Source organism: Neofelis nebulosa, chromosome 1 (genome assembly GCF_028018385.1).
Source record: "Neofelis nebulosa isolate mNeoNeb1 chromosome 1, mNeoNeb1.pri, whole genome shotgun sequence".
Taxonomy (NCBI): domain Eukaryota; kingdom Metazoa; phylum Chordata; class Mammalia; order Carnivora; family Felidae; genus Neofelis; species Neofelis nebulosa.
Window position 1 is genome coordinate 177,702,716 of NC_080782.1, and position 26,114 is coordinate 177,728,829.

General features: G+C 39.0%; 1 protein-coding gene across 2 annotated transcripts in view; it reads right to left on the bottom strand.

Moving 5' to 3' along the window:
• The window catches only part of GPC6 (glypican 6), a 1,126,333-nt gene that overhangs the window by 265,182 nt on the left and 835,037 nt on the right, over positions 1–26,114 (bottom strand). The window lies entirely within an intron of this gene.

Genomic DNA, 26,114 nt, shown 5'->3' on the forward strand with positions numbered 1-26,114 from the left:
TTTTGGAGGAGAGATGAAAGGGGCTGGGATGGTGTAGGAGGTTCTTGTAGAAACTTCTGGAAATTCAGTAAGGAATCTTTTAGTCTCAGAATTAAAGGCTGCATTACTCAGAGATTATATCTTTTTGCAGCTTGCCTCGATGAGGTTCTGTAAGAAGAAGGCATTAACTGAAACAGCTTGACATTCTTGTAGATCTACATCTACGAGAACCCTCACTCCAAGGATGCAGGGTTCTGCCCTCAGTTCATAAACAGGTCACAATGTCAAAATATCAGACCCTTTTCATTCCACATTCTGCCACTTTCAATTTCCTATCTTCACTGCAGCAACACGTAACAGGATAATAATAGGACACAACTTCTCTTCTTTCAAAGCCTATTAATGTTACATTTCTTTATAAATGAAATGGCAGGAAGGAACACAAGAGGTGGGACTAACTTGTCTGTGGACATTTCGTAGACACATTACCAGGGAATTCGTGCAACAGACTGAAAATCAAACAAATAAACAAAGCCAATAATAAAAAAAACCCTAACAGACCATGCATGGATTGTGAGAGAATCTTTACTAATTGTATTTCCTGTGTTTTTCCACTTTTTCTCAAATATGAAAGTTGAGCTAAGAGCCACACGTGTGTGCCTCTGTTTCTAATTTTTACCAAGAGGTAATGTCTGTGCTCTTTCTGTATGTGGATACTGTTCTTCCCTTGTAAGAAATGGTTACGTAGATTTCTATTCTACAGAAACCCATGCTACTAATATAGAGCAAAACTGGCATATTTTGTGCTCTTATAGAAAACATATCATTTGTATCTCAGAAAGAGGAACCTGCCTTAACAGACACTCCTTTGCCAGAAGCTAGACACTTTAAGGATCAGAAATAGCTCATCTTATGATACTCTGAAAGGTGCCATGTTTTATTTATTTATTTTTTTCAGGCTGAGGCTTCTATCTAGATCATGATATGTTCAATTCAGTGAGAAGCATTCAATTTATCACCAAATACTACTGCTCTTAGGGAAAGAGATTTTTTTAAAAAAATGGTTATTCATTTTGAACAATTCCTTTTCCAAAAGCTACTAGAAGGCCACATAACCTTATCTTCAAGACCATCTTCACAGCCGTGCAAATCCTGGGAAAAACCGCCGAGGAGAGACCAACCCTGATGTAGCAGCTAGCTTGATTCTGACTGCTCCTTAAATTATGTGTCTCAGGTGCTCTCAGATGTTGAAGGCCAATTTCTCATCTTTTTCCCCCCAAATACAAAGGGATTTTAACAAAGCAAGCAAAGAAATGTGCCCAGAGTAGGGCTGTGTAACCAGCGCTTGTGTGCAACCACTAAACCTTACTAGTTACATTATAAAACGCACTGCCTTTATTACACAGAATAGGACTGATCAAATATTTGTTGAAAAAATAAATGCATTTTTTAAATTGTCAACTTAAAAAAACCCGCGTGTGTATCGTGCTGCATGATTCTCAACATGAAGTTTGATCTGTAGGGGGAAACTCACTGACTGGTAAAGCAGCAGCAGCAGCAGCCCACCCTCTGATATTTTGGTGGTTATCACCAGTCCTGCCCTCACCAGTCTGAGTGTGCCTTCCATAAAGACGTGGCTTTTCCACAGTCATAACTCAAGCTGGTATCTCAAATAGCATTTCATTCCCTGAAGACCATTTTCTCCTTTTCCATGACTCGTCTTAAGGGATGACAGCACTACCAACCTACTTGGTGGGATCAGACACTTGGGAGTTCTGCTGGCTGTTTCCATCTTGATGGAACTGGTCACCAAGTCCTATTGGTCATGCTCTCGGACACTGTTATGGGTCTCCTTCACTCTGTCCTGGCTGGTGCTTCTTCAGCTAAGGGATTTAGCCCAAGAATGGGGATGTTGAACAGTCCAACCTGTGCTCTTGCCTTTAGTCTCTGCCTCCTTCACCCTCTACTCAGTGAATTTTTCAACCACCGTTGAATTTTTCGGAGAACCGCACCCCGCTTCTTTATGCAATGAGGTTCCATCTCCTGAGTGGGAGCAAAGGTGCCATTCCTGATATACCTCCTCCTTGCCCACTAGTCTGCTCTCTGCCTTCTCCTTTCTCTCTGCCCTTATCATACTTCAGTGTTTACATCCCCCTTCTCTTCCAGGGTATACAATCCCCTCTCTTTTTTTAAAAAAACATGCTTATTTTGAGAGAGAAAGAGAGAGAGAGAGAGAGAGAGAGAGCGCAGAGGCACGCAGTGGAGGGGCAGAGAGAGAGGGAGAGAGAGAATCCCAAGCAGGCTCTGTGCTGCCAGTGCACAGCCTGACACGGGGCTCAATCTCAGGAACTGTGAAATCATGACCTGAGTGGAAATCAAGAGTAGGGCAATTAACCAAATGAGCCATTCAGGCAACCCTATAATGCGCCCCCTCTTTTGCCTGAGAAATCCTTCTCTCCAAGTCTGTGATGACTTCTTTGATCTATCCCCATGGACTCATCATTTCTTCCTCTGTTTTTACACAGTGGGCTCCTTGAAGGCAGGGATCATGACTTGATTATGTTTGTATCACGGGTGCCAAGCACAGTGCCTGGTATGTAAGGGGCTTTTCAGAATCATTTGTTAAATAAACGAATGGGCTAAATAACCAAGATGTACACAATGGACAAAACTGAAGGAAGAAAGTAGGAAACACAAAACAAGTACACCCGAAATGTCTGTAAGTAAACTGGCTATAGATGAACAGCAATGTTCTAAATACGAAGGTGCTTAAAAGATACCTAAACAAACCCGTGGTCTTGGAAATTGCAGTCTCCCCCGAAATGTACTTACTTTTCAAAGGAATGTGTTATAAAGCAAATAAAGTCACATTTTGAAAGGTATTAGACTGTCCTACTTGTGCTTTTACACATTAAAATCAATTTTAATTTTGTAAATGATCTCCCCTCCCCATTTGGCCGGTGAAACTTATTTACCTCAGTAATTGAGGGGAAATATTTTGAACAGCATTCTATTGAATATTAGCACATCTGCACCCAGAGAAGCTTCTATGCCTAATAAGAACATTTTGTGATCTAGATTTAATCTAATATTTGGCTGACTTCACCCACTGAATAAATAGGGCTCATTAGTATCGAACACACACAGTCTTTGTTTTTCATAACTGTAAAGCTGACCTTTGAAATGTAATCTTGTATTCTTAAGATTAGCATCCAATAAATCACAACATGAGTTATAGCAAATACTTCCCCCTTCTCCCCCTTCATTTTTTTCTCCAACATAAACATAGACGCAAGAAACTGAGAACTTTTAAGGTTTGTGGGGTATTTTTGGTGCTTTTATCTCTTAGTTTCTGAAAAATGAATATATGATGTTATCTCACGTGGATATTTACATCACGACATCTTGGAACCAAGATGGGGAGGAGAATTACATATAATATGCTTTATGCAACAAGACACTATTGTTAATGTATAAGGAATAAGAGTTAAGTTTTTTTTAAAAATTTTTTTTTTTTCAACGTTTATTTTATTTTTTTGGGACAGAGAGAGACAGAGCATGAACGGGGGAGGGACAGAGAGAGAGGGAGACACAGAATCGGAAACAGGCTCCAGGCTCTGAGCCATCAGCCCAGAGCCTGACGCGGGGCTCGAACTCACAGACCGTGAGATCGTGACCTGGCTGAAGTCGGACGCTTAACCGACTGCGCCACCCAGGCGCCCCAAGTTTTATTCATATAGTGTTAGGACATAAGTATGACATGTCCTAAATACACTATGTTTGATATACCTGTTACGAAACAGGAGCTAAAAATATATATTAACATGATTAATACTAAAACATTTTCTGGAAGTGTTATATTTAACAAAGTGTTTAGGTTTAAAATTTTTTTCCTCAAATTAAAAACGCAAAATGAGGGGCACCTGGGTGGCTCAGTCGGTTAAGCCTCCGACTTCAGCTCAGGTCACCATCTCGAGGTCCGTGAGTTTGAGCCCCGCGTCAGGCTCTGGGCTGATGGCTCAGAGCCTGGAGCCTGCTTCCGATTCTGTGTCTCCCTCTCTCTCTGCCCCTCCCCCGTTCATGCTCTGTCTCTCTCTTTCTCAAAAATAAATAAACGTTAAAAAAAATTTTTTTTTAAAAATGCAAAATGAGATTTAATATTGCCATATATTTTATTGCCCAGACTTCACCTAAGGATTTTCTAGCACACATACCTTTTAATATTTTAGATATTTTCAAAGCATATTTCTGCGATGTTTCCAAATATTGATATTTAAATATTTACTAATTGTGTTTTTCTATCTCACAGTTTTTCCAGTTTCAATATTTTGAAAAGATTCGTGAGATTCATAATATAACTCATATCAGAATGGTTAAAATATTATGAAATGCATTTTTAAACCCCTTTTGATGTATTTCAGTAAGATATTAGTAAGAATCAAGATATTATTCAAAGGCAACAGGGATTCTTTCTTTAGTTTTCTAAATAGCTGAGACAGAAACTTAGGAGGATTTTAATAATACACAACTACAGAAATAAACAGCTTCTGGAACCAGATTTAGGTTATGGTTGTGTGTTAGAAGAGCATCAAAAACCCACCAAGTGAGTAAGTATGATTTCTGAAGTGAGCATTATAATTCAGCATATGCTGCTTCACATGATGTTGACGCTTTATCTGCAAAATGAGGGAGTTGGAGAGATTTTTGCAGCAATTTAAAATATGGAAATAACTCTCTTCTGGCTGATTTACGACGTGTGTGGAGTAGTCAATGAATGAACCCGAGTTTAGTCTGGGAACACTTTTCCACCAAAAAACAGTGCATGTTTCATCCTGCAGTATGGTTTCATCTCCCTCCTCTCCCTTGCCAAAACCACCCTGCAAAGAGTTCCAGATCAAACGGGACAGTTGGCCAAGAGGCTAGAGTTGTCACACTGGTCAGCCAGCCCAGTTACCAACTCTGGGCAAAGCCAGACCTAACACGCCCCAGAGAAAAAGTTTTTTCTAGCAGACGCTTCTTTAAAATACTGAGTAAATGTCAGAAGTTCCAAGAGTTTGGAACACACTTTGGTCGTTTGAACATGATGTTAGATCTAGGCAGAGGAATCTGGGTTTGAATCGCCCCTTTTCCTGATTTATGAAATAAAGCTAAATGAGGCCTCAAGGAGGATTAAATGAGAAAAAGTCTGAAATGCCTGCCCAACATAAACTATGGCAAACTGTCGTCTCAAAAAAAACATGTTGTATTCTACTTATTATTTAAAACTGTGGGTTTCATTTTTATACTTCCTAGAAACAGAAAACTCGTTTTCATTGGTATTCATATAATAATTCTATAAGCAGGACCTTTAAAATTGTGAGGCAGGGAAGGTTGGAATGGGGTCCTCTTCTCCCAACTTCTTGCTCCTATAGGAGCTCAAAATATTCCAGTTGGACCATTCTTTTGGGATGCCCACATCAGTGGTTTTCAAATTATATAGTAAGAGGAGTGGGACTGTTTTTTTTCCAAATGGAATCTTAGGCTTAACCCTGAAAGATACAAACATGGATCATATCAGAGAAGTTTTTCTGAAGTGGGGTATAGGTGCCTGGATGGAAGAGACAGTGGCCCGAGGGACCCCAGCATTGCTCATAGTGTAAAGAATATTATACGTGACCCAGGCTATTTCAGCTGTAATCCATAGGCATTTGGAGGGGGGTAGTCTGCAGGTCTGCTTAAAGAAGTTTTAAGTGAAACATTTTGATAGTTATCTAAAAAAATCATCTGGATAGCTAACAAATCGGATTTTGCAAATTCCTCTGTGCCCATGTTTTGTTTGGGTTCACGAACATGTTGGCTTCTAGCTCTCACCTAAATGGATAGCACTTAACAGATAATGTATCGTTAAGCATTGACATGTATCCTAATTTTAAAGACAGTAATCATCCAAAGTCCATTATATCCCTGTTAAATTATTTTTACCAGTTATAAAAATGAAACTTCTCTTTCTCAGGGATAGCTACTGACTGAAAAATATTCTTATGGGATGACTTTCATTTCTTGAGTTACTTCATAAACTGAGATCTGGATGTGACATTACAAAAACTGCGAAGTGCGATACACTACAACACAAATTGAATTATTCCTGGCTGGAGAGAAAAGAGTAAGGGCAGATATAATCTGTGCTTTTGTGCCAAACAAATGCCAAACAGCCTCAGGACCTAGCACGGGGACCCAGGAACGGTGAGCAATGGTTCCAATGGGGGAAGGAGGTGGGGTTGGTAGAATGGCTTCTGAGAGCACAAGCTGGTATAGGCTTTCTGAAGCCAAAGGGGTCTGTACAGTCAAAGGGGTTCAGGTATACCAGGTGCTGAAAAACTCTGCATTAGATCTTTAAACAACACTGACCCGCCATTAGCATTTTCCTGTCTCATTTCCTCCGGGTGCTGCCCTTCTCTTAATCTTTTTAATGGGTCCCTCTGTGAATGTACCATGCCTCCCGGGTCATTTTTAGATGTTTTAACAGCTATCACCTGGAGACAATGCTTTAACCCCAAAGAACTGAGCTAGTGGGAATCTATCTTTGCAGGCTGGTGAGAAGGGACACAAGACTCCTTAAATCACACTTCGAGATGGTTGTCTGTCTTAGTTAATCAGAGGAGAACTCACTGGCCTCCCCGGATGCTTGATTCATTGATTCCTCTTGCACCCTTCCCCAAACCCCAGGGCTTGCTTCTCCTATTAAAACAATTCTCACTTTCCTTAGCTTTTATTTATAGACTATATATTCACATTTCAAAACCTTTATTAGTTTTATTCAATTGTGGGACAGAAACAATACATTACTGCAATCAATTCTGTGGTTCACAAAGCAAAATGGAATGTTTTCTCAGTTGTAAAATGCTATCAATTGCTAGGCCCACATTGATTTAATACCAGCTTTTTAGGAAAAAAGAAATAGTATATATTAAATGTACACAATTTTGAGACACATTCCAATTTCATCCTGATTTCAGAAACATTAACCGTGAAGAGACCTCGCATCCTAACAGAGGAGAAGTATGGCAAGTGGCTAAACAGGTTTATATGCAAATGCTCCTAAGCCACGTGGGGGGAAAACATGACAACATGCAGGAATTTTCCAAATGAGCCAAGCTGAACCCTAAGGGTCCTGGCAACACTCCTAATTTGCCTCCCTGCTTTTGTGTTTGACCATCTATCAGCTTGTTTTCAGTACAGCGGAGTGATCCTTTAAAACCCCAGTCTGGGGGTGCCTGGGTGGCTCAGCTGGCTGAGTGTCTGACTCGATTTCTGCTCAGTTCACGATCTCACGCTTCATGAGTTTGAGCCCTACGTGGGGCTCCCCGCTGACAGTGTGGAGCCTGCCTGGGATTCTCTCTCCCTCTCTCTCTGTCCCTTCCCCCCACCCCCACCTCTCTCTCTCTCTCAAAATAAATAAACTAAAAACACACACACATACACAAAAACAGTCTGATGACTCATGCCTACTGCTTATAAACCGTCACTCAGAGGAATGTCAGCGGTGTGCTGGAGGCAACTTACACCTGTTCAAGAAAGGTAGCAATTACATGTTTAGAAATTTTGCAAGCTGGTTAAACATAGTCATAAATTAAACATAATTTAAATATTAAATTATATAAGCCAAAAATTAAATAAATCATTTACAAAACAAAGGTAACAAATATTCAAACTCACCACTTTTTAGTCATTTTATTATATTTTGCTATTATCGATACCCTTGCAATGATTTACATCTATTATATTTGCATGTGAGAAATGCAACAGAACGTTGTACCACTGCACATGTCTCCCCAACTTTACATTCAGCAATTCAGTCATGCTTGAACTCAGCCCGGGCGAGGGTGTTTCCATCACAGCAGTTGGCAAATGGTACAATCAAAGCCAAATCCCCTCTAGATATTAAACATTCACCAGCACACCACTGAGTAAACACAAATCTTTACACGGGTCTATAAAGCCCTCTGTGATCTGGCTCCTTGCCACCTGTCAAACCTCATGTCCTACCACTTTCCCTCCTTCTACTCTAGCCACATTGGGGTGGCCTTGTAAGGGCTGACTCATGGCACAACTCTAGGGGGCACTAGTTACACCGTTTTCTGCATAGGTGCTCCTCCACACTACTGCCAGCCAGCCAGCCATCTAGCAAGTTGTAGAATTCAGAGAAACTACTCCTTTCTGTGTCTGGAAGAAGCTATGCACAGTTCTGCCACAGGGCCTTTGCACTTGTCGTTCCCTTTGCCTATAATGAATGTTCTCCGAGACAGACCCCAGTCTTCCCAGTCACATTTTTCATGTGTCTGCTGAAATGTCACTATGTCAGTGAAGCTTTCCTTACCATGTCCTTTAAAAGAGCAAACTTCGCTTCCTGCATCCTTTGGTATGCCCTCCTTTATTTTTCTTCATGGCACTTATCATCGACTGATATACTAAATCTGATACTTTTTACTCTGTTGTTGCCTTTCCCCTCACCACAATGTAAACTCAAATAGAGCACAGGCTTTGTTTAGTTCACTGTATTCCCAGGACTTGGAACAGGGCCTGGCACGTAGTTGGTGCTCAATGATATTATTAAATAAATGAGTGAATGTATGATGATTTTAACAAGGACTCTGATTTTATATAAAATTTAATATATATATATATATGCATGCAAATATACACACATATAATTTTGGTTTATGTATTTATGTATGTGTGTGTGTGTGTGTGTGTGTGTGTGTGTGTGTATGCACACATAAACTATGGGTCTGAACATCTACACTTGAATTTCAGCTGTGATGTTGACGGACGTGTATTACCGTACCTTTAGTGGAGAAGCCATGGACACTCCAAGCAGTGAAGCAGTGGGAAGTGTTTCTTTGGTGTATGATAGGTTTCCCTTTCTGCTAGGACAACATATGGGCAACTGAATCTGATGATGACTTCCCTGCCCTTTGGGACAGGGAATTGGTCTTACCCAGCATCAGAAGGAGATCAAGGCAGGGGTTTGACCTAGTTCAAGAAAGGTGGCTATAGTTAAAGAAAGAGTAAATTCCAAAAGAAAGTGGATCCTTTAGTTAAAAGGGACAATGTGAGTCTTCCTGAATGGGGACACAGAGACGAGAAACAAGAAAAACATAAGGAAGGATGAATAGGAAAAGGGAAGGAGGAATACCATATGTCAGAGTGGAATGACCCGAAAACAGCAGGGGTAAGGCCGCAGGGGTTGAGGCTTGTATCTAAGACTGGTATCTAAGACTCTTCTGATCACCCACTTCTTTCCCTGCTTATTCCCCCCATATACAATAATTTAATGACTTAATTATATGCAGTTTTGCATTAAAGTCCTCCTATTGTATGCATTTTATTGTTTTTAAGTTTATTTATTTATTTTGAAAGAGAGGCGGGGGGTGGGGTGGGGGAGGAAGAGCAGAGAGAGAGGGAGAGAGCGAATCCCAAACTGTCTCTTCACTGTCATGTCAGCACAGAGCCCGACGTGGGTCTTGATCTCACAAAGCATGAGATCATGACCTGAGCTGAGACTGAGCCGAATGCTTTCACCGACTGAGCTATCCAAGCACCCCTTGTATGGGTTTCAGAAATCATTTTGGACATGCAAAGGACAGACAATTATCTGAAACATTTTAATCTTCATTTCAAAAGAGTCATAAAACAAAAGTTTTCAACTTTCCCAAATGACAGGACATGCCTCGGCAAATTCATTTCCCAAGTTTGCTCTCATTCCTACTCCAACATCTTTCACATCTTTGTTCAGGGATCCCCTTCACCTATGAAAACCTAGCTGCATTTTTGCTATTGCTTTGCCCCAAAGAATAATCGTAATAAAATGGAGAGCTGATCTAAAAAGGACATCGTGTTGGCAGAGCTAAGAGCGAGCCATGTAGTCCAAGGTGCCTACCGAAGTTTGCGTGTCCCTCCTTTGCTCACTGTCTAATTTGTGCTCTTCCTGTGTGCAGGACCTCATCCTGAGACTAACACACGGTAAGTGATCAGTAAAAATTTTTTGAGTGAATGCCTACATGGCTAAAATAAATAGGGTGACTTAATTTGCCTTGGCCACCTTTGCTTCCTTTTCCTGTGATTCTTTACGAACGTGTATGACTTAGGTAATTGCCACGAAGGCCTAAATTGTAAATGGTAATTAAGACAAATGAGAGAAGCCAAGTTACAGGTGGTATTTTCACTAGGAATAATAAAAGTGGGCTATGACATCCACCCTTGATATTACTCACCTACTCAAACAATTGCCTGGGATTTCCATTTGTTCATGACATGGAATCATTATTCAGGATACACCACCTTTGGAATTATAATTAAGCCCTGGGTTTCTATGACTCAGCCACACTATGTGCCTGGCGCTGACAGCAGAGGAGGTGAAGTGGAGTGCATTACAAGTCATTTTCCTGCGCACTACAAATCATCAGGGGGAAGAAAGCAGGCTTGTTAGGCAGAATGCTTTGCAGCTATGTTGGATACGAAGTAAGGCACAATGACTGCCATGGAATTAATAAGATATTCATGTAGCTTCTCCTTGGCCACCTCAAGGGTAATTGAAATACTCAGAAGCAACGGTAATCTCACGGGCCTCAGTACTCCATGTGGGAGAAAACCACCAAACACAAACAACTGTATGTCTTATTTTCATTACAATAATATTGCTAATTATTACACAAAGATCAACTCATTACGCCAGTGCCTTGAAGGTTGACAAAAAAGTCAATGTTAACACGCTAGCTGAATCTGGAAAGCAGTATGTTAGAACAACCGCCTTTGAAGACCGTTCCTCTCTTTAATTGCTAGCATCTTCTCTCACATACCCTTGAAGGCAGTATCTAGGCATCTGTAGCCATGGCATCATCAACACTGGTGAAAGGAGAAATGGAAAAGACCAAGAGTTCTTTCTCCATGGTAGGATGCCAACAATATAGCTCATGCTAATATGATTTTATTTCAAGTACACTTGTTTGAACGCTTACAAGAGAAAGACATTTTCTAGGGAGCTCTTAATTATTCTTAGGGGGCTGGACAATGTGACAGCAAGGGACCCACAGGCTTTGGAAGCAGCCACGCCAGGGTCACACTTCTTACAGGTAAAAGCTGCCTCACTGCCTGATGCATGTGGGTTCCGAAAATAAGCGCACTCAAGGCCTCAGACTGAAACGTTAGTATGTGGAGGCCCCTGTGCCCCAACCTCTGCGCACTTTTCCACGTTATGCTTACGGTTTGCTTAATTTTCTCTAGTTCTTAAGCTTCATGAGTTCAGAGCCTGTATCTGTCTCACTCATCATTATGTCCCCAATATCGAGCACGACTCCTGGCCTGTAGCAGGCATTTCGTCAATATGTGTTGATTTAATGAATAGGGTTTTGTGTAGATTAAATGAGCTAGTATATGTAAAGTACCCAGCATTCAATAACTATTAACTACTTAATTAATTATTTCTCTTCTCTCCCAGGTAAACAACTTATTAAAATGCTCAATTTATAACTAAATTACCAAAGCCTTTAGTTATAATGCTGATAATTACTTATTATTAATAATTAGCCTTCATTTTTATATCAATCTCAGAAAGTTAGGGTTTTCCAAATATGGAATTCTTACAATATTTCTATGAAATAAGCAAGGGGCAAGTCATTAAAAAAAATCTCAATACATAAGATTACATAACTTAAGGAGTGAAAAGACTTACGACTCTGGTGGTCTCTTGCGGGAGGTTCGCGACCTCGGGCATTACAAAAAGAATCACCTTAGGATTTCTATAAATATCAAGCTCTTTCAGTGAACAGAAAGTAGATTTTCTTATTTACTAAGATGTGATTTCTACGCAGGACTGCACGTATTGTATAAAGCTGAGGTATCTACTCTTTATACAGTCCAAGAAAGTGGAAAAAGTATACATACTCGTTAGTAAGCATCCACATTGGACCATTTGTGGGTTTGTGTTGGGGACTTAAGAATGCCAGCCACCAGGCCAGTGATCTCTCCTCTACAACACATGGGCCCCTATGAGACACCAGTGCACACGTAATTAACAAGCAGCATGTCTTCCCCCTGAAACACAGACGACTGCATTCTCTCTGTGCCTAGCTCAGGACATTCTCAGACCTGAGGAAGAGCCCAGGAGTCTATTCCCCAGCATGAAAGATTGGTCCTGAGGCAGAGAAATTATGTTAAATGAATGAAGGAAAAAGTAGCTCCCTTGTTTGAAGAGATTTATTTTCCTTTTGCTTCAAAAATTCAGCTGGGACCAACTCCCTCATAACTGTTGAACCCACATAATACTAAAGCTTTGACCCCCTTCCCTCTGATATCAACCTCATTACCTATGCATTTCAAATCTTTAAAAAACCTTCAGGTGCAAAAAGGAGATGGCTAAATGGCCCCCTGGAGGCCGCTTGCAGCCACATGACTCTATTAGAATGTATGGTCCTATCTGCCTAAGTACTTGGAGAGGATGAAGTACATCCTTCAAAGTGATGATTTCATTCTATAAACCTATGGCCTCCTTTCCTTAGAGAGCACTTGTCTGCTTTCTATTTTCTCAGCTGAAATCAGATAAAATATTCCCAATACTGCCTCGAGTTTAAACTAGTTGGCTCTTACCACACATTTAACCATTTACTTATAGGAGACAATAGAATTCAGTGGTTGAGAACCAGACACAGATTGATTCTCATGGTACTTGGCCATTTACTAGCTGTGGGACTCTGGGTTAACAATCCAACTTTCACAAGTCTCACTTCCTAAGTGTGTAAAACGGGGAAATCACAGTATTACCACTTAGTATTGTTACAAAGACTAACGGAGACAATACATGGAAAGCACCCAGCTTAACACCTAAAAAGACCTCAATAAATATTCTTATTTATTATTACTATCTTTTACAATTGTTTCAGCTCTTGGTCTTATCCTTCTCAAGTGGGTTGAACATGAGAATGTTCAAGTGAATTACAACACAGATGGGGCCATGTGAGGTTCACTGGTGATGTGGCTGGTTTGTCTTGCGTGGCGTTATCTTAACCTTGTACACATGTACCGGAGGAAGACATTCACCCCCATTTCTATCCCCTACCCTAACCTACCACAAGATACACTTCTGTATGTTTTCAGGCAAAATCAAACTTCCTAGTCTAATAGTTAATGTCTAATGATTTGGATTCAGCATAACTTTCCCAGTTTCTAATGGCTACCCCTGAAACCTGGTTAAAGGTTGATGGTTTGTGTTTCTTGAATACAACTTCTATACCCTTGCTCATGATGAACACTTCTGCTACAAGCCTTTCCAAATTTATGTTTTTCAGTGCTTAAGCCATATAGTCCTTCCTCAAGGAAATTTTCTCAGATCTCTTTAAGACACCTTTTTTCCCTTGGAATTTCCACAGACATGCACCTTGCCATTTTTGGAGAAGACCGCAAACCTGATTTAACCCCAGAGTCCAAATTTAGCTGTATGTTTTTTGGCTGGTTACTTAAGATAGTACCTCTCTTAAATGTACTTTCTCCACTTGTAGTAGGGATAGTAATCCCACCTTGAATGGTTTTTGTAAAGCTAAAGTAAGAATCTTAGTTCTGTGCCTGGGTCATAGTCGGTATTCAATAAAGGTCACCTTCCACCGTCTAAATGTTTCACATATACGAAGCCATTTTCCAGTTGACTGGATTTGAACATCTTCCATCAGATTCTATGGCTCCTTCATTTACCTTCTTTACACATTTGTGAAAGCTTTAGTGTTGTCAAGTTCAGGTTATAATAAGCATGACTATTGATATTAGAAAGCTTCTTATTTTTGAAAATTAGAAACTTCACAGTAATACTGCATATTGTACGAGGCACATACATATCTAAGAATATACAACATACAATATATCTACAATATCTACAATATATCTAAGAATATAATGAAACACATTAGAATGAGTGGTGGGGGGTAATGGGAGTACAGGGTAAAACGAAGGAAATAAAACAAGTCTTGCAGGAATGGATAATAATAGTGTGCTAGGAACTGAGAATATGATTAACTCAACTGTTTTTTTGCTCCCAAAGGTCCGTTTAAAAATAAAAACTTAAGACTCAGCAGCTCACAAACGTGAATTGTAGAGTTCCCACTTGTGCTTTTTACACTTAGAACACGGACAATGGGTAATGCTTTATGGTTGAAAAATCTGTCATGTGGAATTTATATAAAGATCTTAAGGCAATTGTAGATGAGTGACCTGCTCCTTCGGAAGGGTGTCCTTTGAACTTTTTTTGAGATTGCCATATGTATTCCAAGGTCTGAGCAAATGTTCTCAATGAAGTTATGTGAAAAGAATAAGCTTCTCTTAAAAAAACAAAAACAAAAACAAAAATAAAACAAAACAAAATACTCTGTGATAGGCTCAAAGAGTTGCCAAAGAGAATTAGGTAGCTAATCCAATCCAGTTTGAGTGTGGCGAGGGTGGTTAACCAATTAACATGCTCAACTCCAATCATCCGGGCCAGGATGAGCCAGAGAGCATAGAAGTCAATTTTGCATGTGCTATCATCAATGAAAATTAAGCAGCAGTAGCTTCACTGAAAAAAAAAAAAAAAAAAAAGGTCTATTTCTTCAGTGATCTGGATCTACAGACAAAAAAGAAAAACAGCACTTCCAATAAGAAGGCTGTCAGTACCAAAAGGCATCATACATGATACTACAGAGCCACATAAAAGACGTGCCAGTCACACTTAAAATAGCACTGATGCTTAACAGAAAAATAACACCATAAAAATATACGGCAAAGATAAAGAATGGAAAGCTTGGGAGAAAATTCTAAAAGAAAAGAATTTGCAATTTCCAGGCTGTCATTGCCCTATAGGTATTAAGATGATGCTATGGAAAGTGGCCTTGGAACCAAAGTGTGTAACATAAGCCTTAAGGAGTTCAAAGTCAGTCAGTCTGGTGGTTGCTATTTGACCACCTGCATCTGGTCAAAGTGTATGTGTGAATTTCAAAGATCAGCTTCACTAGCAAATCCTCTAGGGGGCTGCCATTGAGCTAAGTCACCCTAGCTCATTGCAAGGAAAGCCCTGGTTTGTTCAGAATTTAAAGAAATGTGCTTTAATAAATGAAATGACTATATATTGCATCAATTAGTAGTTCTCTAGGCATGTATTTAAGTTTCAAAAACTTTTTGAATAAAAACTGATAAATTGCCTTGGAGTTATTATCAAAGTTCTTTTAATCACCTTCAGTTAAAAAATAGAAATGTCAAATCAACTTCTTAGTTTCTGAAATATACAGTAGACTTCTAGCGAAAATGGTAATTATCTTTTAACACCAAGGGTCTTAAGATGTATAAATAAAAAATGATTTTCTTAACAATCCTTACTCTTCTTAAGTAAAGAAAAACAGTGGGTAAAGTGTATTGATCAGCTTTAAATAATGGTGATATGATTGTTCATCGTCTCTTATATAAGAATTGACACTGTAGGGAAATATAAGGGTAAATGAGACAGGGTCTGTGATTCAAAAAAGTAAAAATTTCCCAGAAGTGAGTTGCAATGATACACTCAGTTTTCAAAGGGAATTCATAGTGAAAAACAATTATTGAATACTTACTATTTCCTGGACCTTGGGCCACCTTCTAGCAACACAAAGGTGAATACAAAATGGCCATCATAAGTTTATAATAGAGATTCTCATGTAAATAAAGCAATACAATTAACTGTCAGAGGTGCTACGTTGACTCTTTGTTCATGTACTATATATTAGAGTGCAAAATATACAGTAAAGAAAAAAGGCAAGAACAGAAAATTTCACAGGGGAAATCAGAGGACGCTGCACAGAGGAATGGCATGTTAAGTGAGACATACAGGATAAAATGTCCGTGAACAAATAGTTTGGGGCCATATCTTTAAAGTTGTATTTTAGAAACAGAGGAACATCTGTGGGGTTTAAAAAGATAGACTGGAAAAAGGTATCTGCAAGACATATACCAGCAAAAAAGGATTAGCATCATATTAAATAAAGAATACCTATAAGACCAATAAGAAAAACAAAATATAACAAGAAAAAAATGGACAAAGAATATGAATAAGACATTCAAAGAATAGAAACTCTAAATTGCCATTAAACACATTAAAAGTTATTCATTTTTTTTAGTAACCTGGGAAATGTCAACCAAAGAGAGACAGTATTAGCAGCATGTAAAAAATTCTGATAAGTATTGCAGAATGAAAATTCTTATAAAGAGCAAATGGAAATTTAATTTTTTAAGTTTATTTATTTTGAAAGAGACAGAGACTGGGCAAGTAGGGGAGGGGCAGAGAGAGAGGGAGAGAGAGAATCACAATCAGGCTCCAGGCTGTCAGCACAGAGCCTGATACAGGGTTCAAACCCACGAAAACGTGAGACCATGACCTGAGCTGAAACCAAGAACTGGACGCTTAACTGACTGAGCCACCCAGGCATCCCAAAAAGTAAATGGAAATTTAAATTTGGACAAGCACTTCAGAGAGCAAGATGGTAAAGTCAAATAATACTGAAAATGTCCATAACCCATGACCAAGAAACTCTATGGTAAAACAAACAAAATAAATAATTAAAATAAAATAAAATAAAAAACAAAAAACACATAAAACAAAATCCTTGCACTTTTTCACAAAAAGAAATGTACTATAGAAAACATACATTCTAAGTCTCTGTTGAAGTATTTCTATCTGGTTTCTCTGCTAGTATTTTCAGTTCAACAAGTCTAAATTACTTTCATAACATCAACACTTTTAAAATATTGGCCTTTTAATTTAACTAATTGCACCCATGATTTAAGTATCACTCAAGCTGCAAGCCTCCATATTATCCTATTTTTTATAGTACACTTAAATAGACTATCCCAGGGGCGCCTGGGTAGCTCAATCGGTTGGGTGTCTGACTTTGGCGCAGGTCATGATCTCATAGTTCGTGGGTTCAAGCCCCACGTTGGGCTCTGTGCTGCCAGCCCAGAGCCTGGAGCCTGCTTCAGATTCTGTGTCTCCCTCTCTCTCTGCCCCTCTCCCACTCTCACTCTGTCTCTCAAAAATAAATAAACATTAAAAAAAAATAAAACATATATACTATCTTACCTTTCATGATTCCCCAAATAAAGACACATATAGATCCAAAATACCTCCTGTTCATTTCTCACTCCTTTATTAGTTTGTGCCAGACCAATTGCAATTGCAATATCTATGTGTTCTATTTGCCTCCAGATTTTTCTTCCTCTCTCTTTTTCTATCTCACTCACCCCACAACCTTGTACTCTACTCTCTGTAATAGACAGATTATTCCTTCTGAACCAAGGCAATAGTCCCCTGCTCAGGAATCTTCCCTGGCTCTCCACTGAGTATTATAGAAATTCTACCTTATTCATCTGGAAGTCATGATTTTCTATAACCTGGCCCTGTGTAAGATTCCTGATCTCATTTCCCACTATTCCATGACAAGTACTCAAGAATTCCATGATTACTCAGATACTGGCCCCCCAAATGCTTGAATAATTCTCTACATTCCTACCCCGCTGGACTCTGGATCACAAACAAGAACAAGCCAGCATGACCTCTGTAAATGCTCTTTATTTATTTATTTGAGACAGAAAGAGAGTGCACATGCCTAGTGCACATAAGCAGGAGAGGGGCAGAGAGAGAAGGAGAGAATCTGAAGCAGGCTCTGCACTCAGCTTGGAGCCCGACTCGGGGCTTGATGTTACGAGCATGAGATCATGAAGATGAGCTGAAATCGAGTTGGATGCTTAACCTATTGAGCCACCGAGGCGCTCCTTTTAGTTATTTATTTATAGTTATTTATTTATTTTTAATTTTTATTTTTTTTTGAGAGAGTGTAAATGGTCTTCAGTAGGTGAAACTTGCCCTTTGTTCCAGTTTTCTTTCAGACCAGGTGAAGAGACTTTTGTTTTGTCTGTACCGTACAAGATAATTAACTGTTGAAAGCCTTGCAAATTATTGTGTTACAAATGAAGTTTTAAAGAGTCCCTAATATATCCATCAAACACATGATTATTGTAATGATGACACCAGGTTCTGTTGATGGAGCCATGATGACTAAAACACTTTATTTTTAATGAGGTAAATCTCCTTTGTGTAACAATCAATACCCACTGCTAAAGAGATCTGGGCAGCCTTATAATTGTTACAAATTCAATTATTTTAGCAAAAGTAAATACAAGCTGTATAAATACGCCAGACTCTTGGCTTCAAAACACTTCTATTAGAATCACAACGAATTTTTGCTCCTAATACAGAAGAGCTATGATTTGTAGGTACTGACCACATTTGAAAGAACTCCCATAACTGGATTGCAGGACCCATTTCCAGAAATAGAATTAGACAACAACAACAACAACAACAACAACAACAAATCCACAAAAAGCACTTTTTTTCTCATTAATGTCCAGGTGGTGCTTAGATTTTATGCCAGACTTTAGAGCAAGTATTTACTGAGTGTCCATTGTTCCCGAACTGGAGGCTTGAAATGTATTTCAGAATTTAAAACCAGTTGCTGTGTCAAGAAGTTGACCATCTAGTAAGGACCACAAGTTACGTCAGTTTATGATCAGTGTCAGTCATAATAATGACAATCGTTAAGTTCTCCCAAATCCAATAATGTTACAGTTATCCTTGGGGGTAAGTAAGGTTTGGGGAGTTCTGTCACTCCCCTAAACCCAATGCCATCCTAAGCTTCCAATCACTGGGTGCCGATGTATGGCAGGCACAGCACTGGGCACTATATAGACATTAACTCTGCTCATTGCAAAGATCCTGCGAAACCATAGATGGGGAAAACAGAACTTCACATAGTTAAGTAATTTCCCCATGGAGATACAAAGCTTTTACACTTGACATTTCTAGGAGAACATTGTAGTTTACAGGAAGGGAAAAGACAATAAAGGTGATCGTGGTTACTAAAGAAAACTCAGGTTGAGGAATAATAGATGATCAGTCAATCAGGCAGATCATGGCCCACCAGTGAGGTTTTCTGATGTACAGATAAAGATGGATAAGTATATGTTTTCTAAGTTATTAAAACCTAATGTATTTTATATTTTTACATACATTATCTTCAAAACAGTTTTGGAAGGTAGAACTCATTACTCCCATTTTGCAGATGAAACAAAAATATGTTTGTTTAGTGCAATGTCTTGCCTGAGGTTACTTATCTAGTAAGGGTAGAGTCACACACAGATCCTGGACTAGATCTGTATCTGCGCTTGAAAAGAATGGATTGTAGACATCATGTGGTTAGGACCACCTGAAGAGAATGATCAATCAAAGCAGGCCAGCAAATTAAGAAATAATTCAGACTATTTTCCCTATAATCTCTCTGAAGACAGGGACAGTTTCTGATGACATCTATGAAAGATAGACATTGTAAGAGACAGGGTGTTGGATACAACATGTTTCCCTCCAGTGACATTCTTCCATATTCTGCAGTAACAGAGAAACATGTTATTGTCATTGACCAGAATTGTTCCCTTGATCAGAACCTCTTCCCTCACACTTTCTGAACCAGCTCTGTGTCCTCTCCAAGATTTCCAGTGTCTAGATCACTTCCTCCCTTGCTTATCAGTCCTCCCTATCCCTACCACCTTCCCCCCCACCACCCCCGCCCCAGGCAATAGTCTTCCTGACCTCCTAACGTAGCCATAAACCATGGTTCACCCTTTCAACATTGTCCTTCTTAGCTCCCTTCAGCTCCTTGATGTTATACCCACAGATATCTTGCCAACACCTTGCCTTTAATATAGCTGGACATCTGTTTTCTTTGCTTTTCCTTGGTCTACAAAGCATTTCAGAAGAGCTTCTCTAAATGTAATGACTGAATCCACTTTTCATGCTGCACAATGCCCACTGAATTTTCAATGTGTCCCATGAGACTTTCAGTCATCGTGAGCCAATTCCTTACCTATCTGCCATGAAGACGGCTGTAAGTTTATTTCTAATCCCCACACCTCCCCCCTTTAATAGTAGCAACGTATACGTCTCAATTTCATCGAGAAAGAATCTTTTGTGAAGTTCTTCAGTGTCTCATTTCTGCACCTTCAAATTCCATTCATTTGCCTATGCTCTCCTTCTACATCCTCACCTTCAACACCAGCCTGGCCCTGACCTCTTTCTGGGCTCTTGACCTTAATTTTCCTATTTTCATAGTGTACTGCTCTTCTCTTTCTTACATTTGTAATCTCTCTCTCTCTCTCTCTCTCTCTTTCCTGGCCCCTTTTTCATGGTGTATAAATAGGTTCAATTTCCCTTGACTCAGAAACAAATTCTGCCTCTCACTCATCTTCCCTTACATCACAGAAATCCTGTCTCGTGAACTCTGTCTCACTACACACCTCCACCAACCCTGTTCTCTCACAACTTAGACACTGTTCTCTTAAAAGTCACCACTAGCTTCCTAATTATCAAATAAATTGACCTTTTCTCAGATTCTGGACATCAGGACATCTGACACCGTTCAACCATCTTTAGAAAAACCATAGTCTCTCAACTTTGGCACTAATGATATTTTCAGGCTGGATAAATCTTTGTTGCTGGGGTGTCCTGTACATTACAGGATGTTTAGTGGCATCCCTAGCCTCCCCCAAGAAATGCCAGCAGCACGCCCTCCAGGGGCAGCAATCTGCACTATCTTCAGACATTGCCAAATGTCCCCGAGGGTCAAAACTGCCTCAAGTAAAGAACCACTGTTCTAATGATCTCTGTTGGCCTCCACACATTGTCCTAAGCTGGTTGTCTTCTATTTAACTGATGTACCTTCAAAGCCTGATTGCCTTCTCTTCTTGTCCCCACCTTGAAACCTCGTGGCACCAAAGTCCTTCATCAGATATATTCACTCTCCCCTCTCTCTCCCCTTCCCCCGTCTCATCCACTCAGAGGTCTTGAAGTTGCACCTCAAGGCTGATAACACAAAAATCTATATTTTTTTTAAGCTTTGACTTCTTTTCTGGGGTCCACCCTAAATTCTCTGTCTGCTAACCAATGGAAATATTTGTGTATTGAGAATCTACTATGTGAATGGCATTGTGCTAATAAGCACTCTGGAAGATAAAAATGAAATGGACATAAATTCTACCCTCAAGAAATCCAAAATGTAGTGGAAGACGCATAAGTAATTAAGTGGAAAAGGCCACAAAGCTAGAGCTTTGTGGCAGAGCTCAGAGTAGGACTCTGGTCCTCTGACTCTCATTTCAGCCTTCTTTCTCGTTGCATTTAAAAAGGAAAGCACAACCATACTTTCTGTCACCTTATGTGTACAGTGGAGTATTGTCGTATTTTCTTATATTAGCACCTCTTTCCCCCTAATTAGACAAATGAAGTATGCATAAGTATTACAAGAGAAAATTTGTGAGGCTACTTCTGAGAATGCACATTTGTACATTTGTTTTCCTGAGGATGCATAATGCATTAGCTTAAGGTCCAGAAATAAATTCTTAAAAAATTGAGTCAGAGAGCAGGCCTCTACTGGCGGCAAGGTCGCAGAAAGACTTAGGAAATTTAGTATAGCCTTGGAAGAGTGGGCCCAGGTGCAGTTCCCAATGGCAGGCACCTGAGAACCACATAAAGGTACAGGGCCAGGCACCAAGGGGATGATGACGAGCGTATGGGATGAACGTATCAAAGACTACATTAATGAGCTCATTTGATATTGTTGTCAGATACATATATTCTCCCCACCTAAACAGCTTTGGGAGAGCCCTGGCTGCCTACTCAGACCATTTACTGAAGAATCATAATCTAAGGTGATTTAAAATTACTGGAAAAGAGGAAGAGTAGGGGAAGCGCCAAGCCAACTTTTCATTCCCTGTTGCCAGTTCACACAGTGAGTGTAGTTTGAAGACAACAGCATACAAAATAGTAGTACATACAGTTTAGTAGTAGTATGAGTACGCACAATTTTTATAGATTTCAAAAGTGTAGTTCTTTAGAAGTCTACTTAAAATAGCCTTAATACAAAAACACGTTTGATAATTGTTCATTTCATCAAATCTTGTTTTTGAATCAATGTTTTTCTATTCATAAATGAAGAAAAACAATCCACAGCTCCAAACATGATAAAGTTAAGCAGCGATATTTGAGCCTTTCCATAAATTTTTATTATGCATTCGGAGTGTGGGCACATAACTCATGATAATAAATATTTGCTGGGTTGTTTTTGTTGTTGTTGTTGTTCCCAAGCATGTTATTATTGACTACTGAGATGCATTTAATAGACAAACATTTACATTTTAGAAATAGTTTCTAGGGAAGAATCCAAGCCCCGCCTTTTACTATTGCTTTTTCACTCACAGATACATTAATCATCAGTCCAAAACTAAGAAAGCAATCTTCTCCTGCATTATCCAAAATATAGCTGCTTCTGGTGAACAAAATCATCTATTCATAGGAGATCTTTCATAAATATAGGATATTTAAAGCGTTTGTAAGCTAGTTCCTCTTTTATTATTTGTTTTGTATTAGAGTTCTGTATGTGCCAAAATACCTTGCCGAATTGCTCTGTTAGGGAGATGAAATCACATACAACACAGCGACTCTATTTCAGCCTGATCTGAGATGGGGCTGAAGATGAACAGAGTCCACGGACATCAGATCAAGTGTAGATTTTCAGAGAGGCATCATTTCTCAGGCAGGTACAATTGAAAGGCTTCTGTTGAGAACACGGAACATTTCAGTGCCCTTAATGGAGCAAACCATTTCCTGTTGCTCCACAGGTCAAGCTGTTCCTCATGTGGGCTTATTAAGCTCTCCCACAGGGATGGGACAAGATCTACTGCTCTGAATTGAGAAGAGAGTCACGTATAGTGTAAAATGGAAGGCCAGTAAATAGGCCTCAAGGAAGCCGCAGCCCTGTGTGGGTGCAAAGAAAGGGCAACAGGGAAGAAGAAAGACCCAAGGCTAAGAATCAGAGGCTGTAGTTTCCAGCCCTGGCTTCACCATTAACCAGTTGGCCTAGTACAGTACCTGGTGCTCAGCAGATGCTTAATAAATGAATGATTCCTTGCAAACCTTTCAACCTATTGACTGCAATATTCCCAGGTCTCGCCTCTTGTACACTCCCAGATGGTTATAGTGAGAATCAACCAACCAACTAATCAATCAACCAATCAATGTAAATGCTCTGTGTAGAAGTCCTCTGAGGCCTCTAACTTGTTGACATATTTCTGTAAAAAATTATTACCATTAGCATTTTTGTCACATACAGAAAGATAATGAATACCAATGGTCAATAAGAAAAAAGAATTAAAAAAAAGTCCACCCGGGGTATGTCCTATCACCTAACAATTTAACAAAGATGAAATCGTGCATTTTAGCCAGGTCTTGTATGTGACCAGTTGGACCAAACCGAGTGACTCATTTCAATAAGTTCAGACATCTAGAAAGTACTTAGACTAAAAATGATCATCCAAACACTGAGCTCCAAATGTGAGACTACAGGAAGCTCTATAGCTGTTCTAGGAAAAGAATGAGTTGGCTGAGGCCCTGGAGAAAATAGTCTTACAGTTATTAATACTGAATTGCATATTTGAAAGTTGCTAAGAGAGTAGATCTTAAAAGTTCTCATCACGAGAAAAAATTTTTATAGCTATGTATGGTGATGACTCAGTGTGGTGGTCATTTTGCAATATGTACAACCACTGAGTCATTGTGTCATACACCTGAAACTAATATAGTGTTGTAAGTCAATTATACCTCAATAAAAGATTAAAAGCCAGCCTCTGTTTAAGTGACACCAAATCTGGGGATGCAGAAAACAATGCCTATGTCTCCAATCTTCTGTCTTGTATTCCGGGACACCACATTTGAGGTTATTGCGTCAAAAAAAAATTCATATCGCTACTTTGATTTTTCTCTTCCGAGCTCCATTTCCTTCCGATAAATTGTAAGAATAAAAACTTATTTGTTTAGTTTTATTTCTTTGTTGCTGTTTAATTATCTGTGCAACTTGGGAACATTTACTTATTTGTGTCTGATTTTCTTCATCTGTAAATATGAGACGTTATATCAGTTGATGTCTGCAGTTACCGTCAACTCTAATTCAGGCTAACAGTCTATGAAATCAGTACGTCTAATAAGATATCAAAACAAACATTTCTAATTCACGCCATTTTAACTCAGACTTCCATTTAAAATAGCTTCCCTTTTTGCCAACATTAAGCCTAGTATACAAGGCACTCAAATATGTTCTAAGCCATCCGATAAGATGATTTACATGAACCAAAAGTAAAATGGTTTATTAAAATGCTTTCACAGTGCCCTGTCCCCAGATCCTCTATTATGCACTTCTACCTTCCATCAACTTTCTAATTAAAAAAGACAAAGTGCCAAACTTTTTATACTGGATTAAAAACGTGTCAAAGAATTTACAGAGGTAAGTGTATGCCTTTACCTTTTAAGAAAAAATGAGTTTCAAATTGAGAGAACAGTGGCAAAGCAGTGCATGAAAAGAAATAGGAAATTATTTTTACTTGGATTAAAAAAATCACATCAGAGACTAGTTATTGTCCATTTATTCACTTGCAGATAAGGTCGCCTACATGTAGCTTCAGTATCTCCCCAAATGAGCTTTAAAGTGCAAAAATACCCAGGAATGTGTACAATAATATTTCTGTGGGAAATATCAAGAAGGGAACATTTACATATTATATGCAATATTATATCTCTATATTTCTGAAGCCAACACAACAATGCTACTCAATGCTACTATTTTTAATCCCCAAATTTATTTTGAAAACAAGAATACCAAATGATTCTTGTTTGGAAATCACTAGAAAATATGTCCATAAGGCATTTAAAATGAATTATTACAATAAGTCTGTTGTAAAAACAGTATACTTTATGGGTCAGAATGACATAGACTATCTATCTTCGTCATAAGAAAGAATCTCTGTGAATTAGTTATGGCGTTAGCTCTCTAGAGCAATCAATTCTCTCCTCACTTGTAGGATAAATATTTTTTACTGCAGTCATCATGCATTCTTGTAGACTGCTAAGGGCTTCACACGGCTTTCAAGTTCATGGGTATATAAATTTATTTCTATGGGTGTAGCCCCTCATGATATGCATACTGACTATGTTAAGCAGAAATTTGCAGATTTATTCCCAAATAAATGCAGAATGTCAAGAAATAAAAAATATATAGATACATATTAGTCCTATTGTCCTGTCAAATATTTTTTTGCCTTCTCATTTAGTCAAATAATGTGCATCAAGACACTTCAGCAAGATTAAACTCCTGCCTCTTAGGAAATCAGACTAAAGCATGCTAAAGTTGAATCTCCCATCTTTCCTGCTCAGAAAATCATTTATAAACTCCTCAGGCTCACCCGTATTTACTTAAGAAAGAAACAACCCAACACACTAAAAGAATCCAACTGTGGTGTAATGGACGTATTTCATAGAGAATCAAAAGATTCCTAACAGCCTGGGTCCCTTGCCTGCTCTTTCCTGCATTCTTTCTCACAGGGGCTCTGTCTGTGTGATTGCAAGATAATTGGAGGATATTGAAATTTGATAAACATTCTCAAATCTTTCTAAGATTGGAGAAACTCTGTACCTAACAAATTATGTCATTCTTTCCTCAGCCTACATCCTTTTATGACTTTCTAGATTGTTAGGTCAAAGAAGGCAACATGTGCCCAAGATGGTCTACACGGGTCACATATCAACCAATCAATGACTTGTGTCTGAAATGTCCGAATGCCTGACTTCCTATAAGTGAAACACCTGATTCTTTTCCACTTTATATTAAACTGTTTGGCACTGTACAACCACAGCTGTGAAAGAAGGATCCCATGAAATGGGTCACAAGTAGAAGTAAATGACATCGGAGAGTCTCCATATTAAGTTTCTTCATGGACATCATGTCTGACTCTCATTGTCTTCAGGTACATTTCCCTCAGAACCTGAGACTTTGTGTTGATGTTTTTAGTTGTTGCTGATATTAGCAGTGTTTTCAAATGAGGGAAATTTCCTGATGTGGTTTTTTATTTACAGAACGGTGACTTTGTTTTCTTTTAACATTTTTAACAGCTACAAATGGAAAGTTGTAGCAGTCAGTTGGTCTGTGTGCCCTGGTGGCCTCAAATTACCCTGCCTGTGG